At 43.0% G+C, this 19,023-nt stretch overlaps 1 long non-coding RNA gene across 9 annotated transcripts in view; it reads right to left on the bottom strand.

Moving 5' to 3' along the window:
* Positions 1–17,421, bottom strand: part of LOC112062464 (uncharacterized) — a 29,507-nt gene extending 12,086 nt beyond the window's left edge. For 3 of the 9 annotated variants that reach the window (XR_008615435.1, XR_008615434.1, XR_008615439.1), the window contains exons 1-8: positions 17,186–17,421; positions 13,597–13,648; positions 13,347–13,421; positions 11,043–11,121; positions 9,355–9,389; positions 4,812–5,605; positions 3,170–3,392; positions 1,588–1,656 (exon numbers count right to left, since the gene is read on the bottom strand). This is a non-coding gene — a long non-coding RNA (uncharacterized lncRNA). Of the gene's footprint in view, positions 1–1,587; positions 1,657–3,169; positions 3,393–4,811; positions 5,606–9,354; positions 9,390–11,042; positions 11,122–11,945; positions 12,074–13,346; positions 13,422–13,596; positions 13,649–17,185 lie in introns of all 9 variants that reach the window. The other 6 variants (XR_008615436.1, XR_008615442.1, XR_008615438.1 and 3 more) reach the window with 5 other exon arrangements.
* Positions 17,422–19,023: the final 1,602 nt, after the last annotated feature.

The raw sequence follows: 19,023 nt of genomic DNA, 5'->3' as shown, positions 1-19,023 counted from the left end.
TACAGTAAATCAGTAAGGAAACACAGGCCTTAAATGACACATTAGACCAGATGGAATTAATTGATATTTATAAAGCATTCCAACCAAAAGCAGCAGAATACACCTTCTTTTCAAATGCACATGGAACATTCTCCAGGATTAATAATATGGTAGGCCACAAAGCAAGCCTTGGTAAGTTTAAGAAAACTGAAATCATATCAAGCATCTTTTCCAATCATGACATTATGAGATTAGAAATCCACTACAAGAAAAAAACTGTAAAAAACACAAACACATGTAAGCTAAACAATATGCTACTAAACAACCAATGGATCACTGAAGAAATCAAAGAGGAAATCAAAAAATACCTAGAGACAGAGAATTCCCTGGTGGTCCAGTGGTTAGGACTCCACACTTTCACTGTCAAGGGCCTGGGTTCGATCCCTGGTAAGTGAACTAAGATCCCACAAGCCGCACAGTGCAGCAAAGAAAGAAACAAAAAAACTAGGCAGAAATGAAAAAGAACAAACGAAAGCATGAAGATCCAAAACCTATGGGATGCAGCAAAAGCAATTCTAAGAGGGAAGTTTATAGCAATACAATCTTACCTCTGGAAACAAGAAAAATCTCAAATAATCTAACCTTATACCTAATGGAACTAGAGAAAGAACAAAACGAAAAGTTAGTAGAAGGAAAAGAAATCATAAAGATCAGAGCAGAAAGACATGAAATAGAGACCAAAAAAAAGATCAATGAAACCAAAAGTTGGTTCTTTGAAAAGATAAACAAAATGTATAAACCTTTAGCCAGACTCATCAAGAAAAAAGGGGAGAGGGCCCAAATCAATAAAATCAGAAATGAAAAAGGAGAAGTTAAACTGACACCATGAAAATACAAAGAATCATAAAAGGCTACTACAAACAACTATATGCCAATAAAATGGACAACATAGAAGAAATGGACAAATTCTTAGAAAGTTACAATCTCCCAATAACCAGGAAGAAATAGAAAATGTGAACAGAGCAGTTACCAGTAAGGAAATTCAATCACTAGTTTTAAAACTCCCAGCAAACCAAAGTCCAAGACCAGACGGCTCCACAGGTGAGTTCTACCAAAAATTTAGAGAAGAGTTAACACCTATCCTTCTCAAACTATTCCCAAAAAATTGCAGAGGAAAGAATGCTTCCAAACTCATTCTACCAGGCAAGCATCACCCTGCTAGCAAAACCAAAGGTATCACAAAAAAGGAAAATTACAGGTCAATATCACTAGTGAACATAGATGTAAAAATCCTCAACAAAATATTCGCAAATTGAATCCAACAATACATCAAAAGGACCATACACCATGATCAAATGGAATTTATCCCAGGGATGGAAGGATTTTTCAATATCCACAAATCAATGTGATACACCATATTAACAATTAAAGAATAAAAACATTTCATTTTAATAGATGCAGAGAAAGCTTTTGACAAAACTTGACATCGATTTACGATAAAAACTCCCCAGAAAGTGGGCATAAAGGGAACATAACTCAACATAATAAAGGCCATATATAAGCCCACAGATAACATCATATTCAATGGTGAAAAGCTAAAAGCATTACCTCTAATATGAGGAACAAGACAAGGATGCCCACTCTTGTCACTTTTGTTTAACATAGTATTGGAAGTTCCTGCCACAGCAATCAGAGAAGAAAATGAAATAAAAGGAATGCAAATGGAAAGGAAAAAGTAAAACTGTCAGTGTTTGCAGATGACATACTATACATTGAAAACAGTTTAAACCACACATACTTAAAATATACCTTTTGATCTATTGATGCATGCTTACAACCCTGAAACCAAGTTTCCTCCTGCCTTTTAAAATTTATCCTTCTCAGCATATAAAATTACTGATACAAGGACATATATATTTTTGTTATGAAAAAAAGACATAAAAAAAAAGAGACCGTTATGAAACCAGATGAATCCATCCCCATCTTCCATCATTTCATGGCCATTCTTATTTCATCTATCCCCGTTTACACCAGTGCATTAGTTTACCACAATCTCTCCCTTATTCACAGATTTGCTTTTTGGAGTTTCAGTGACCCAAGGTCAACTAAGGTCTGAAAATATTAAATGGAGAACTCCAGAAATAAACAAGTCATGAGTTTTAAATTGCGTGCCTTTCTGTATGCTGCAATCTCTCACTGCCCTCTTCGTCCCACCCATAGCATGAATCATCCCTTTGTCCAGTGAATCCACACAGGCATTATATCATCTCACATCATCACAAAAAGGGCAACTACAGTACAATAAGTTATTTTGAGAGAGAGAGAGACACCACATTCACTTAACTTTTATTACAGCTATTGTTATAATCTTTATCACAGGTATGTATGTATAGGAAAAAACATAGTACATATAGGGTTCGGTACTATCCGTAGTTTCAGGCATCTACTTGGAGGTCTTGGAACGCATCTGCCGCAGATAAGGGGGAACTACTGTACTAATTCCAGACATGGTATCATTTAATGCATAATCTCTTCAGAATAGATTTTTCATAACACAATAGTTATCAGAAAAATATAAATATTGTATCAATGCTGAATTGTCTCAAAAATGTGTTTCTTAAGTCAAATTAGTTGCAATCAGAATCCAAAATATATCCTTACAGGGTTCAGCAGCTGTGTCTCACAGATGTCTTAACATGTGGGATCCACTTATCTTTTAAAATTCTTATTTGTTTCTCATAATTTGCTGTCATTGGTTCATCAGAATTTGGCACATTCAAGATGGGTCTTAATGAGTCTCTAATACTGTTTAACTGGTCACCCTCCCCCCATATATCCTGTATACTAGATGTTGACGAGATGGGTGATGAGGTTTGATCCCTGCAGACAGGTAGGTGCCTGATGATGACTGTTAGGGAAGTAAAAACAAAAATGTCTCCCAACCTGGTAATCCTTTCCACAATGGTAGTAGAGACAGAAAACCATTTTTATTATTGAATAAGCATTAAAGCAAAGTACTCGTGCATCACAGACAATCCACTAGGAAACTGCAAAGACAGAAAAAACCTAACTCCCCTATTTATCCAAACAGATACAAGCCACTGCATATGTATATTCAAGATAAACAATACCTAGTCCTCAAGTAAGAGGAGTTGACAGTACCATTTGTCACACAGAGTCCTAATTTTACCTGGTAATTGGGGTGACTATCTGTGTTTGCTTATTGGTTTTAGCCACAGGAAACACAAACTTCTCATCTTTGTAATAGGAGGTAGTTTTTTAAGTTGGACCACAGCATCCACTAAGATGAGACTCCTATCCTGGCACAAGAACTGATAAATGAGCTAACTCCCTGATGTCTGCAGTTTGAGGAGAAAGCAGGTTCTTGAGAAAGACATTTCTGAGTCCTAAAACTGGAAGAAAAAAAAAAGACCAGCTGAAAAAAGGCCTCTCTAGTCTTCAAAGACATGCATTTTAAAAGAGATGAGACAGTTCCTACAAGTTTTCTAAGGTAAATGGTCTGAGAGAGAGGAAGGAAATCTCATTCCCCATTTTCAACAGGGAGAAGTAAATCTCGTTTTTTACGTGTGTATTTGTCAAATAAAATAATTTGTATGTGACACACCTAGAAACACAAATAGTGTGACTGTTTTGCTACCACACCATAACACAGCCTGGAAACAAACGTTTCAGTATTGGATATGACCTGCCTATATATATCTGGGGACACAGTGTAACAAGTGTGGCACACTGTTATCCTGTCATATGTGAAGGATGCAGGATTTACAAGACAGGCCAGACTTCATCTAGCCCATTCAGGGAATGGTGGTCAACTTTAGTTCCCCAGGAGGGAGCAGGAATATTCTTAGGGATTAGCAGTCATTGGTTTGCTTTTTACCTAGAGTGTTGAGGAGGACCAAATTCACCAGCTGGAGGGAGTGAGAGGAAGAACCATGGGGACAGGGACTGGGGAGGGTTACAGTAGACATTCTTAGTCCTTAGCATCTCTTCCAATGTCCACAACAGTGACAGCTGAGTAATGGGGCACTGATTGGAGAAGACGCCCTGAGGTGATGTTAGTAGGAAGACCAACAGCCTTGGGATGACTCACATGTGGCAGCAAGGACCAGTCATGTGTTTGGGGTGACACCTGGGGAAGGTGCTGCATGCCTGCGGGGGTGGGGAGCCATGTCAGAGGGAAGACCATGTAAAGACAGAGGAAGAGGACAGCTATTTACAAGCCTCTGAAGAAACCACTGTTAACCTTTTGATCCCAGACTTCTACCCTCTGGAATTGTGAGGAAATAATTTTCTGTTGTTTAAAGCACCCAGACTATGGTGCCATGTTTTGTCAACCTTAGCAAATTAACACAGGGACCATCAGCCTCTGGGAGAGGATCTGCAGAGCAATAGGGAAGAGGTTGAGAAGGCTCCTAAGAGGAGCCCGAGGGAGTAAGGAGAGGTTTCTTGGGGTGGAACCAGGCCAGAGGGAAGGGGGGACACCGTGGGTGAGCCTGCGATTGATTTTTGCATCCCCACCTCTGCCGGGGTCACAGTAAGAGATACCTCCTCCAGTCCCACACATCCTCAGTTTCCCCCAGTGCAAAACGAGGCTAATGATGGAGCTACCTCGGGGCTCTGGGAGGATGCATAGGGCCGGGCGCATAGTAAGGCCCCCAAAGAGGTAGTTGTTGGAGTCCTGATACCCTGGAGAGTGGTGGCAGTGCCCTTGGGGAGGTTGCAACAACAGGAGAGAGTTCCAGGGGCTAAGGGGCCCCGGCCCATCGGGGGGCTCTTCCCAGAGTAGCTCTGATCCCTACTTGGGGTCCTACCTGGCAGCTGCACCTGTGTCTTCAGCCAGCAGGGAACTGCCCAGGGCACCTGTATACACAGGAGGCACCCTGAGATACTTCTGCCACAGGGGTTCAGGTCTCTGCTCTGCCTCTTCCCAGCAGCAGGACTGTCCCCTGGTTCTGGACACTCAGTTTCCCTGCCTGTGGAATGGGTATGCTACAAAAGAAAAACAGACTCACAGACATAGAGAATAAACGTATGGTTGCCAAGGCGGAAGGCGGGTAGTAGAAGGAAGGATTGGGGGTATGGGATTAGCAGAGGCAAACTATTATATAAAGGATGGATAAACAAGGTCCTATTATATAGCACAGGGAACTATACTCAATATCCTGTGACAAACCACAATAGAAAGGAATATGAATAAGATTATACATATATATATATAACTGAGTCACTTTGCTGCACAGAAGAAATTAACACAACATTGTAAATCAACTATATTTCAATAAAATAAAAAACACCCAAAAAACAAACAGGAAGCAAAATGCTGGAGGCTGCTCAAAACAGGAAACAAAATCCTAGAGGACAGAAGCTGGCAACAGAGGACACCCAAATAAACTAGAACTTCCACCAACATGGGTGGCTTAGGTACAGGAGGACTCACCACCACGATCTGGGATCACCAAAGAGATGATAAAGCATAATAGGCTCTTGCAGGCACCTTAACTGAATCCAAGGCAGTGTTAGATAAGAGTTGGTGAGGGCTTTTGCAGGTCGCTCTGTATCCCACTTCTGACACCGTGTAATGCCAACCAAAAAACAATGTAGGAGGCTGCAAATAAGAAGAGTTTAGGGACTTCCCTGGTGGCACAGTGGTTAAGAATCCACCTGCCAATGCAGGGGACATGGGTTCAAGCCCTGGTCTGGGAAGATCCCACATGCCGCGGAACAACTAAGTCCATGCGCCACAACTACTGAGCCTGTGCTCTAGAGCCTGCAAGCCACAGCTACTGAAGTCCACGTGCCTACAGCCCATGCTCTGCAACAAGACAAGCTACTACGAGAAGCCCACGCACCGCAGCAAAGAATAGCCCCCACTCGCCACACCCAGAGAAAGCCCACGCGCAGCAACGAAAACCCAACATGGCCAAAAATACCCAAACCAAACAAACAAACAAACAAAACCGTTATAAAAAAAGAAAAGAGTTTATTTGGAGTCTGCAAGTCAGGAGACACAGATTCAGGTAACCCCAAAAGATGTTGCAGGAGAAGAGAGTAAGGGGCTTACAAAGACAAAAAGCTCTGAGTTTGTTAAAGCTGCCTCTTGAGAATTGTGATTGAGTCTGATGCAATTTAGGAACTATTTGTCCTTAAGCAATCAGGAGTTATTTTAGGGTTTGGGTCTGATAAGTAGACAGGCTGTCATGAGTTATTTTAGGATGAGGGTTTGATAAGAATCTTGACTTTCTGGCAGATGTTCTGGATGGCCTCATTAGGACAATAAGTAGTCAAAAGATCAGATTCCATCCAGGCTGAGAGGTGCATAAGTCACACTTCCTTAATAGATTCCCAGCTCCATTTTAGACAGCCCTGAGCAACATCGACTCCATTTTTATTTTCCTTTCACAATAGTCACCCCAATTGCCAGATAAATTTAGAAGAACCATGTGTGACAAGTGGTACTGTCAAATTCTCTTGACTATTTTTTGTTTGTTTTCTGGGCCTATTTCTTACTTTTAGAGTAGACCTACTTTGATGGTTTTAAGATAAGGAATCAGATGGAAGTTTAAGAATCTGAGAGAGACCTGAAGATAAGGAATCAGATGGAAGTTTAAGAATCTGAGAGAGACCTGCCAAAGGATTATTCTGTTGCCTCTTTGCTCTGACCAAACCATATTTAAAATTAATCAAATATTATCCATATAGTTTCAGTTCTGGGCAGCCATGAAAGTAGGCTGCTCAGTTCTTCCTTTACGATGTATCCTGCTCTGAGGAGTGTAGCTGGCCAACAGGCCCCAGCTGTGCTGCCTTGGGAGCCACCACAGTGTTCCAAAAGCCATTCTCAGCAAGCTGTTCTCAGCCAGTGACTGAGCATGGCACGGGTACTAGAGCTAGGCGACTAGTTATTATCGTCAAAACATGTATGTAATGAGTTGTATCTGCTTAGCTAGGTGGAGTTTTTTTTCAGCCTTTGCAATTTCTTAGCATATGACCTGTGATACATATCAAACTCTGGTTTAGTGTTTTCTGTCACTACCACCTTTGAGGAGAGGATTTCTGAGTCCAGAGATTTTATTTTTATTTACCCAATAGTCACCATCACACACTTTGCTGGGACCAAACTTCAATCACCTACCTCATTAATATCTACTGCACAGGATTATGGGGAAAGGGTGATCAGTTAAACAGTATCAGAGATTCAATAAACCACATCTATAATCTGCCTAATTCTGATCAACAAATAAGAATAAAAATGGCAAGTGAGACTTAAAGGTTAAGAGACTTAGTGCGACACAGCTACCAAAAACCCTAAGAATACATTTTGGATCCTGACCATAATTAATCTGCCTTAAATACATTTTTGAGACAGTTGAGAAAACTGAGCATACTTCCAAATTCTTAAGTGTTTTCATTTTATGTGATAGTTATTAGTTATGAAGGAGCACTCAATTCCTAAAAATGCATCCTGAAGAGGTTATGCATTATATGTTATGTCTGGGATTAAAAGTAGAATAATCCACTAGCATATATGAAGATGAATGAAACAATGGCCAAGAAATGATAAATAATGGTGGCAGACTGGAAAGGGGTTCATCCAGCTTCCTAATACAATCTTTTCCATTTTTGTGTATATTAGAAATAACAAATGTTATGTCACTGTATCAGTAATTTTATATGTGGAGAAGGCTAAGTTAAAATAGGTAGCAGGAAAATTTTGGTTTCAGTTGTAAGCACGTGTCAAACCATTAAAATGTACATTTAAAATATGTGCAGTTTACTTTATGTAATTTTACCACAATTGAACTGTTTAAAAATACATAAAAACTTCTAACTTCTTAGTCATTTCACTACATTTTTCTTCTATATTTTTGAAGCTTGTGGCTACTGTATCACTACAGTGGAAATAGAATATATTGGTGTGCTACTGTCAACTTTCAAACTCCATGTTCAGTGATACCACATTAGAAGTTTTAAATTGACGAAAGTGGGAATATTCACACTGGGGAAACTGCAAACAATACAAATCTTGGCTTGATTATGGAGAATATGTTAGTAATGCTGATTAAACTTTAAAAAGTATATGCTGTATGTGGCCACTGCACTGTGTACAGCAAAAAAAAATTTAGGAAATAGTATTTCAGAATTCAAAAATAATTATTTCTGGGGCTTCCCTGGTGGCGCAGTGGTTGAGAGTCCGCCTGCCGATGCAGGGGACACGGGTTCGTGCCCCAGTCCAGGAGGATCCCACATGCCACAGAGCAGCTGGGCCCGTGAGCCATGGCCGCTGAGCCTGCGCATCCGGAGCCTGTGCTCTGCAACGGGAGAGGCCACAACAGTGAGAGGCCCGTGTAATGCAAAAAATAAAAATTAAAAAAAATATATTATTATTATTATTATTTCTTATGGCTAGGAGTCACATCACTAAAGAATGAAGTTTCAAGTCTTCATTGTTTCATTATCTTATTTATTAATGAAGAAAGAAATAGTCAAAATTAATTATTTTAAAATGGACAAAAGCTATGAAAAGACATTTTACCAAAAGAGGACACGTAAATGGAAAATTTAAAAAATGGAAAAAATGCTCCACGTCATAAAACATCTGAGAAATGCAACTAAAACCACAGTGAGATACTGCTACACACTTACTAAAAGGGTCAAAAAGTCTTATTAAAAGACTTGGGACTTCCCTGGCGGTCCAGTGGTTAACAATCTGCCTTCCAATGCAGGGGACACGGGTTCGACCCCTGGTTGGGGAACTAAGATCCCACATGCTGTGGGGCAACTAAGCCCACATGCCACAACTAGAGCGCCCACACGACACAACTAGAGCGCCAGTGCGCCACCACGGCTGAGCTCACGCTCTCTGAAGCCCGTGCACCACACTAGAGAGAAGCCCGCCTGCCGCAACAAAGAGCCCACACACCACAACAAAAGATCCTGCATGCTGTAATGAAGATCCCATGTGCCACAAACTAAGACCCGATGCAGCCAAATTAAAAAGAAAAAAAAAAAGTTTAAAAAGACTAAACATATTGGCAATGATATGGAATAACTGGAAGTCCTAAACTCTTCTGGTAGGAATACAAAAGGAAACCACCATTTCAGATCACACTATAGAGTTCTTTACAAAGTCATCCATTCACTAACCCTGTAACTCAGGCACTGCACCCCAAAGTATTAATACAGGAAAAGTGAAACTTAACCATGTATAGAATTATATTCAAAAGTCTGCAGCAATTTTACTTCCAACAGTCAAAAACTGGAAACAACTCAAATACGGATAAACAGATGAATAAACAAATAGTGGTATATCCTCAGAACATCATACTTCTCGTAATATAAAAAGAATGAACTACTCACTGATGACTCTCAAAATAAATGTCACATGAGGGCACCTGAGGGGAAAAGAATAAACACTTTATGACTTTAATCATATAAAATTCTAGACAGTGCAAACTTATCTATTGTAAAGAAAAATAAATCAATGATTGACTAGATGTCAGAGTAACATCAATAAAGGAAACAAGGTAAATATGAAGGTAGATAGGTTTATTATGGATGTGATGGTGGTTCCATGGATTTATATAAATGTCAAAACTTATCAAATTGTATATTTTAACCATGTGCATTTTATTGCATGTATTTATACCTTATTAAAGCTTAAAAATATTATTCAAAATAAAAATCTGGATTTCTTACTCTTTTTGTAAAATCCCCTATATTGACTTCACCACTTTCTTCTTCACACCCTGGGAGGGTCACCTTGCCTCAGTGGTCAAAAATATAAGTAAGCAATGAAGACGGTTCCCACCTGATTCAACAGGAATACTGTCTGGGTCACAAAGTCCATTACTTGATGAAAAGATATCCCTTCTCTCTATTCTCATTTTTCTGTTTGCATAGAAATGGCCTTGAGGAGGATAGCCCACAGAGGCTACAGAAATCCACAAAACCTTCAGATTATTTTCTCTGAAAATTATCTGCTATACAAGCTTCACAATTCAGGAGATCTGAGAATTTCTGTACATGCTCATCCTTCACAGCCACAGTGACTGGAACACTGTCATTGTGGATGCCCCTTTAAATGAGGCACATTCCAACCAGCTTGTAATAGTGTCCTCCCTCCCACTATTAATCCAATGTTTTCTGTAACAATTATCATTCCCCCTATAATCTTACATCCAGTAATGCTACGCTACAGAATTCTGCACATAAGGGCACATGGCTCTACTGCAGGACCTGGGAGAATATTTTCCTCACTAATGCTGAGCTCAAGGCAATATCCCCTGTGAACAAGATAACAATTTCATGTTACTCTCAGAAGCAAAGAAGGTTGTCACAACAATTGCTCCTTCCCCAGGCTGACCTCTGAACCAAGAAAATATGGCACTCAGGCCACAAATTAGAACCAGAAAGCTCTGTAGTCTTTCCTTGGAAGCCTTGGGCAATAATGCAAACAAGGCCAAAATGGAGAGAGGTATATCTGCTATCATACTGTGCCCTTAAGGCACACAAAGCACCGGATTCCCAACAAAAGCTTATCACTCCTTTATGTTAGCAGAACCCAAGTGTTTTCAAATCATCCCCCACAGTGAATGGAACCTCAAGATTAAATGTGGCTTAAACAGTGAGACCTTTATAAATGCACAAACCAGAGCAACGGGAGGGAAGCTACTCCTGGATTGGTGACTTGATGGCTAGAAAATCCTATCACAGGAGTTATGTGAGGCCAACAATATCCCTGAATAAGGTCGTCCATTTTTGCAAGTCATGAGCAGAGTCCTTTGGGCCAAAAATGGGTCAGGTCAGGTCTTAACTCATCAAAGAAATGGGAAAGAAGTGAGTGCTCAGGCTTCTCACAATCCCTCCTGTGAATGGGAAAAACCAAGATTTCTTTCCCTGAACACACTGGGGTGGGTGAATGCTGTACACTGTGAGTACCTGCCAGGTGGGAGAGGCGAAATGGCTTTGGCCACAGAAACTGTCAATGACAGAAATCTGGCAAGGGACCTGGGCAGGTTAAAAAGTACAATGCAGCTCCCACATACCTGGGATGTTTGCAGATGTTTGGATGTATGAGGTTCAATTCAGATGGTACCACAAGGAGGGATCTCAAGCGTTGACATACTGAAAAAGGAAATTGTACATCCCTGTACATATGTTTTTTTCCTTCTGAAATCTGTGGTTCCAGAGTCAAAACCTTGGGCTAATGGCCTTATCGTATTCATTGCATTAACAAGGCCTTGATCCAGTGTAAACAGTCTAGTGTTTTAAGAGACTGGAGCTGTAGGTAAAGAATTCAGCACATTCCCCAAATAGTAAGGCCTTTTCTCACTGTGAACTCTCTGATGTGTGATGAGGTTAGAGCTTTGACTAAAGGATTTCCCACATTCACTGCACTCATAAGGCCTTTCTCCAGTGTGAACTCTCTCATGTCTAATGAGATGGGAGCTTTTGCTAAATGATTTCCCACATTCGCTGCATGTGTAACATCTTCCCTCTAGTGAGGACTCTCTGGTGCTGAACAAGTGTGTTTGCCACTGAGTTTCTGGGCAGTCTCCCCATTTATAATGATTTTTTCCCCTTGGAAAGGGAGTCTCACGCTCAGTTCCACTATTTGACTTCTCCCAGGTGCATGTGGCCTGTTGGTGAAGAAATCCTGAGCTGCCCAGGAAGTCCTTCCCAACATCCCCAAAGGTAAAGGGCTTCCTTGATACATAGAATTTGCAGCTGTTCACAAACAATGTTCTCCTCACATCACTTCTCAATGGTTTCTCTCCAGTGTGCTGATTTTGGTGATGGAGATTTGCTCTGAAATAGAATGGTTTCTCACACGCCCCACACGTGTAGTTTCTGCCCACAGCATGCTACCTGGTACTCAGCCAAGTGAAAAATGTCACTCAAGATCGGGCCACACATCTCATAGAGGTTGGCCTTCTGGGGAGACAGACCTGCCTTAACAATTCTGATCTGTGAGCTTCCTTGATCAGAGATACTCTGCTCAGAAAGTGCCTCCTCATCCTCTTCTCCATGCCAACAACCGGAAAGCAGAGAAATGCTGGAGATGTACATGTTGACTCTGTGCAAGGAGAAATCCCCAATACAAATCTGTGTCTCACAAATCCAAGGATGAGTCCATGGGATTGCTTGCAAGACAAGGTGGTTGGGTTCAAGTTGAGGATGCGGCTGCTTAGCAGCACTGGGCCTTTAAAGATTACAGGATAGGGGAGGCCTCACAAGGTGAGGAACACAACCATGTGGAGTGACACAAAGAGAAGAGGCAGGGTCTACAGCTCATTCTGCAAACAACTTTCAGCAGGACCTTGTTTGGTGGTGACACATGAGTACTATGTAGTAGGTTGTATCCAGGCTCAGGAAAATCCAACTGCAACAGAGCAGCTGGTGTTCAAGGATTAAGAATGTGCACACTTCATGACATAAATGGTATAGGCCAATGTTGGACAGCACTGCAGATGGACCAGTGTGAAAAAGCATTGAGAGATGGAGTCCAGGGAGGTGAGAATTAGCCCTATGTTGGAAATAAAAAGTGACAAGTAGTAGAGTTGAGAAGGTGGCTAACTGAAGAATGGGGAAGTACAGGCAGAAATGAGGTGTGGCCGCCACTGTGACTGGCACCAAAAGGCTAGTCAGAGAATAGCTTTCTGGCATGATTTGTATACGGCCCTGACATCACGCCCTCCCCTAGGTGCCACTTATCAGGGCCAGACTATGTATGGGTCCTTGCTGTAGTTGGAGTCCTTTCTATTCTGTGAACCTCTCCACTTCACCCCCTTGATGAGCAGCTACGCAGAACCTGGATGATTAAAGTACTAAAGTAAAGACAGGACAGATAAGCAGCCAGCACTGGCCAAAAAGATAGAGCACAAGAAATAAAATTAAATCTTACAACAAGAACTTCAGAGGAATATCTTGCAAGAATAGCCCATGGTCCATATAATAACAGTGACCAGGTCAGTAACAGCAATTTCTGGCACAAGCAAGAATGAGGAAATGTTAGCTAGGTGAAGGAAGTAGAACCTGGGGTACACAGGTGCCTTGGATCTGGAAAATTCACCTAGCTATGGAGAGGGTAAACAAGGTGGGATTCATGCCTACAAGACTCCTGACTCTGGATCCATCCCTGCAAGGCAAGGGGTAGCAGGTGCTGGATCTGTCAAAGAGAAGAGACAGCAGTGCTCACACCTCAGCCCTACCAACCACAACACCTACTCCGGGAACTGGGGAAGAAAGCAGTGCCCAGGGTCCTGATGTGAGAAGGGGAGGCTCGCCAATGGATAAAAAGAAAGGGCAGAGACTAGCTCAGGGCACAGGGGTGGGTTTGAGGGCCTTACCCAGGGAGGTTTTAAGTGCCAAGTTCTCCAGCATCACATCATGGTACAGGCATCTCTGAGCCTCGTCAAGGAGACCTCATTCCTCAAGGAAAAGTTCACGGCCACATCTGCAAAAGTCACACAGCCCTCAGGCGGGTCCCTCAGCGCCGCCGCCGCCATCGGACTCTGTGGGCGGAGCGGGGCCGGTAGCGGCGGGAGAGGAGGCAGGACGCGGACACGGCCAGGCATCTCTGAGCCTCGTCAAGGAGACCCCATTCCTCCAAGGAAAAGTTCATGGCCACATCTTCAAAAGTCACACTGCCCTGTCATGATTGGGACAGATGAAATCACAAACAAGCCTCTCTCAAAAGGACCTACAATCAATTCCCCTATTTATCTATTCTATGTCTATCCTCCTCCCAATCTCCCCAGTCAGAGGAGAAACTAGGCCCTGGCGCCATTGGTGCTATTGTCTCCCTATGGGCCCAATGACTACTGGGTCCAGCCGTCAGCAACACGAGACAGGTGCACAAACAGATATTTAAACTGTGGGCCTGACACAGAGGCATCCAACCCTCTTGCCAGGCAATACCCCTGGTGTGATCAAGGTCATGTAAGTCCCAATACCAGGGACCTGGGACCATCAGACATACTCCCTCTCCATGTACATATCACTCTCGAGACTGCACATCCCTCATATCTAGACATGCCCATGGCCACCAACACCTCACCATCCCACTCTATAAGCATCTCCCTGACCTTCCCACACGTTGAAGTATTTTTATCACCTCTTTTTTTTTATAAAGTTTTTTTTTTTACTTTTTATTTTTTATTTTTGGCTGTGTTGTATCTTTGTTGCTGCGCGCAGGCTTTTCTCTGGTTGAGACGAGCGGGAGCTACTCTTTGTTGCGGTGCACAGGCTTCTCACTGCAGTGGCTTCTCTTATTGAGCACAGGCTCTAGGCACGTGGGCTTCACTAGTTGTGGCACAAGGGCTCAGTGGTTGTGGCTCGCAGGCTTAGTTGCTCCATGGCATGGGGGAATCTTCCCAGACCAGGGCTCGAACCCATGACCCCTGCATTGGCAGGCAGATTCTTAACTACGGTGCCACCAGGGAAGCCCTGATCACCTCCTTTTCACTCCACTGGTGAGGGTGGGATTTCTGCCTAGGGTTAGGGCACCTGACACTGGACAGATGTTATCAGCAGCATCTTATTAATCATATATATCCACAACCTGGAATAGGAGGACACCACATTCCACACGGGGCTACATGGAGTTACACTATGGAAAACAGTGAACAACCAAGAGGTGTGGGATGCAAGCTTTGTAGTATCAAGAGGGTAAGGTGCCCCTGGTTTCCATGGGCGGATGCAATTTCCTTTTCTGAATAACTCCAAAGGGCTGACAGGGAACTGAAACTCACTACAAAGGGATAAGCAGGAATTATACCTGGTCCCCTTTATTAAAAGGGTTGTTTGGTTAGGAGACCTTATCCACTGGAGCAGAGCAAGGTGGGGAACTGCTGCTCAGGCCATTTGAGGTCCTGCCAGTTTCAACACATGCCAAGGAAGCATATAATATTGGGAGTTAATTTTAGGCCTTACACAACTTAGCTGACAGCATCCAGAGTATGCCTGGCAAATTCATAAGGGATCCAGTAATTCTCTAGACCTCCATGGCTCCCACTAGCAGTGGCAGTGCCAAAATCTTCTATAATGGCCGCCCTGACAGGCTCCATTCCTTACCTCAGACTTAGCCACACAGAATCGACTGTTCATTTCAGACACCCATGGCCCTATTCCACTTCTATGCTGTACTTGCTGTTCCCTTACCAATCACAACTTTACTCCATCCACTTAACCCTCATTCAAAGCCTAGCCCATTGGTGGCCCACCCCAGGCCTTCTGATGCTCACATATGACCACATTTTCCCCCGATCTTATCCTCCAGGCTGAATGAAACATGCCAGAGCATACCAAAGATATCAAAAAATCCTGGAGCATCCATAGGGAAGTAAGCACCAGCTCCAGCCTGACTGTCATCTTGCCTCAATTACTTCTAAGCCCCTGCATCCACCTCATTTCCATTGGCCACTTAGAATGTCTAGTCATCTGCCACACTATGTTGTCCCCAACACAACCTCCCTTTATGGCCACTTACCTTCCTCACTTTTGTTTGTGAAGCCCAATACCATGACCCAAGTACTCAAGCCAGATATTGAGTCCACAAACCCACCCTCCCTTTCCAGGGCACCTAACAGTTTTACACCGTAACCTAAAGACTGCCCCTCCTTAATGTCACCACACTTACTCATCATGGTCTGCAGAGTACCGACCACATTTTGGATGTCTCCATCCTGAACCCCTCCGCACATTTCCACACCTATGTGTTCAGCTGCTCCTTTCACGCCTCCACTCAGTGATCTCTGATACACCTCAGACTTTAAACATGGCTAAAACAAAGCTCTTGTTACCCCCAGTGACTATCACTTACTACAGTCTTTCTCATCCCAGATGATGGAGTTTGCATCCCTACAGATGCTAAGGCTGGAAACCCTGGGGTAATCTCTGACCCTGTGTTTTACTCCCTCACTGGTCACATTAGAAAAAAATCTAGTTGTCCCTTTTTAAAACATGCATCCAGAATCCAACCACTTTTCCTAAGCCACCATTATGGTCCATTAACCCTCACCTGGACTATGATAGGAGCCTCTACCCTGATTTTCCCCTCCTCCTCCCTCAACTTCAGTCTGTTCTCCACTTTACAGCCAAATGGAGCCTGTTTATAGACAATGGTAAGAACATCTCCCTCCTCTGATCCAAATCTCCCTTCACCTCTAGAATAGACATCCATCTTTTCAGGGAACCATTTCTATACTGACTCCTGTCCCTGCTCTTTGTTCTCACCTAAAAGAAAGGAGACCTGTGGTTTCCTGAACAATCCCTGCTCAGTTTTACCTCTAAACATCTGGAAATCTTGGAACCAGTTCCTGCAATAACCCTCCATGCCTGCTTACACTGGTTGCCAATCATGAGAATACTTCTATATAAAGCCTCACATGGATTCAGGGCTATGGGTTTGGAGTTTCTCCAGAGTTCCCAGACTCAAGAATGAGAGGGATAGCATTAAGAGTCCCAGGAAACCACAATTCAGAGAACACAGGAGTGGGGTTTGTGGCCCTGAGGGACTGGGACACGCTCCACCTACCTGTGTGAACTCTACAAGCACTTCTGCAGCCATGGGAACCTGTGCAAAGAGGCAGGCCTTGGAGGAAGGGATCCATGGTGGGGTTCCATGTGCCGATCACCTCCCTGTACCCTTCCCTGACCCTGGAGCCAGGTGACCTCAGGCTGATGGTCTAATCTCAATGATCAGTGTCCTTACCAGCTGCGTGAACCTGAACAAAGATTCAACCTCCCAGTACCTCAATGTACTCATCGCCTCTTTCCTGTTTTTCCTTTGAACAGCTTTTGGGAAATTTTTAACCTCTGACGTAGATCCTGTATTTCTTTTCTTAAAACTCCCAATGGCTTCTAGAGTTCTAACATGAAGAAACCCTCATCCTGCTATTCCAGGCTTCGCCTCACGTTGTTCGTTCCCTGCAGACAGAACATGGTTCCCAGGTTTCCCGAATCCTTCCGCCTCAATCCAACCTCCAAGCCTTTGCACCTGCGGTCCCTCCACCTGAAACCTCTCCCACGCGCCGTCACACTGTCTGAAACAGGGCCCCACCCACGACCGCCTCACCGTCCAGGACACCGCGGCCTGGGCTGCGGGCACGTGAGCAGGCGCCCCGCACTCGGGGCTTTAGTGTCTGGTGGGGTGAGGACGGTGAGGGGTCGGAGGACGAGCCTTTACCTCAGGCGGGTCCCTCAGCGCCGCCGCACCATCGGACTCTGTGGGCGGGGCAGGGCCGGTAGCGGCGGAAGAGGAGGCGGGACGCGGACACGGCGGTCCCTCTCCCGGGCGTGGCGCTGGGCACCCCGAGCGGCGTCGCCGAACCTCAGGCCCACCTCTATGCCGCAGGGACAGCCCCTCCTCTCGCACCTCTTCTGTCCCGTCACCTCCGTCCCTACCCAGCGTTCCGGAGCTGAAACAGCCCAAAGCCAATTAAAATGGCCGCCTGGAGGAGGAGACAGGAAGTCCCGCCCGACCCTTTGTGCCCAAACAGAAACTCCTTTTTCCTGAGCCTTTATTGGCTCAGGGACTCTGCCTTCGACGCATGTCATTCTGGGTCATGTAGTTCCCATTTCCAGGAGAAAAGGCCAAGATCCACCGCGAGGATGCGCTGGGAAATTGCGTGCAAAACGTCTAAGGGACACTTTGAAAATGGCTAATGAAAGCGAAGGCATCGAGCATTTTCCTTACTTTGCTATACAGACTGCACTTTAGGGTAAACAAATTGAAAATTAGGAAAGTTTCTTCTTTATATATGCAGAATTCCTGATAAGAATTAGGTAGAATAGGAACTGGTCTACAGCGCATAAAGTCATGAATTTAATCAATGATCACCAACCAATTTCTTCAGCCAAATAACTGCAAGGGACAGCTAACACAACAGATAAAAGTCCAGTGGGGGAAAAATGACATTGGATGAAAAAACCCTAATAACATTTGGACCCACTGTGTGAAGTGTCCAAGAAAATTTAATCGGTCTACCTAAGAAAGAAATGGAAAATTTTATTCAAGCCAAGTAGGATTATAATCCGGGAACACCCTCTCAGAAAGCTCCAAGAACTGTTCTGGTCGTTGAAGGTCAAAGCAGTTATATAGGTTTATAATTATATAGACAGAGGGCTGTACTTTAAATGCCATAGATAGTTTGCACAATCCAGATCTGTAAGTACAAAGTGGTGGGTCATCGTGACACCTTACAAGATCAAGAAGGCATGTTATCTTTTAAGGAGTTTTCTTGTTGGTGCTAGGAGAATGTTGCTCTTTATGGTTGAGTAGGTATTTCTGCCAATGGGGAGGTTTGGTGGATGCATAATGCAGATATACAATGCACAGTAGAGGGGAAAGAGGAGGCCAAAGGGCACAGAAAATTTTTTATGTTTAAATTATCCTGACTTGCCTCAGAATACAAATTTTTATTACATCAATCGTTAACTTTGAAAAGCAGAGACACTCAGACTTCAGAGCATCTGTTGGTGATGTAGTCATAAGTCTCAGCCCTGCCTGTAGAGTACAGTGACGAGAGTGAATTTGATCAATGCCTCTGGCTCTATTTATACATTTATTAGAAGCAGTGCAGAACATGTTAGGGCATCAGAGAAATGCAATTAGAAAATGTGGGAAATTATACCAAATGACCTAGTTATGCCACCATATATATGACAAATATAACACAAGAATGTAAGACAAATCTTTGAAATAAAAGAGAACTAAGATGCATTATTAAACATTAAATGGGAGTATATTGTTTATGATTTTAAAATGATTATGAAAAAATAATTTTAGAAAAATTAGGAAAATTGAATTTCAGTTATTGGTATTTCTGTTAGTGTGAAAATGATATTGTAATTGTCATAATGAAAGAGAATTTGTACTTTATAGACATACTGGAAAGATTTATAAGTGAGGTGATGTGTCTGGCATTTTCAATGCTGTAAATTTAGGAACATATTTATGAATTATATAGAGAGAAAATAAAAAAGTACATATTTATACTGAAAGTTGACCTATATATAGCTAAG

This window comes from Physeter macrocephalus, chromosome 17, assembly GCF_002837175.3.
Source record: "Physeter macrocephalus isolate SW-GA chromosome 17, ASM283717v5, whole genome shotgun sequence".
In the NCBI taxonomy this organism is placed as follows: domain Eukaryota; kingdom Metazoa; phylum Chordata; class Mammalia; order Artiodactyla; family Physeteridae; genus Physeter; species Physeter macrocephalus.
Note: the sequence above shows the minus strand (reverse complement) of the source record. Positions and strands in the feature narration are given on the sequence as shown.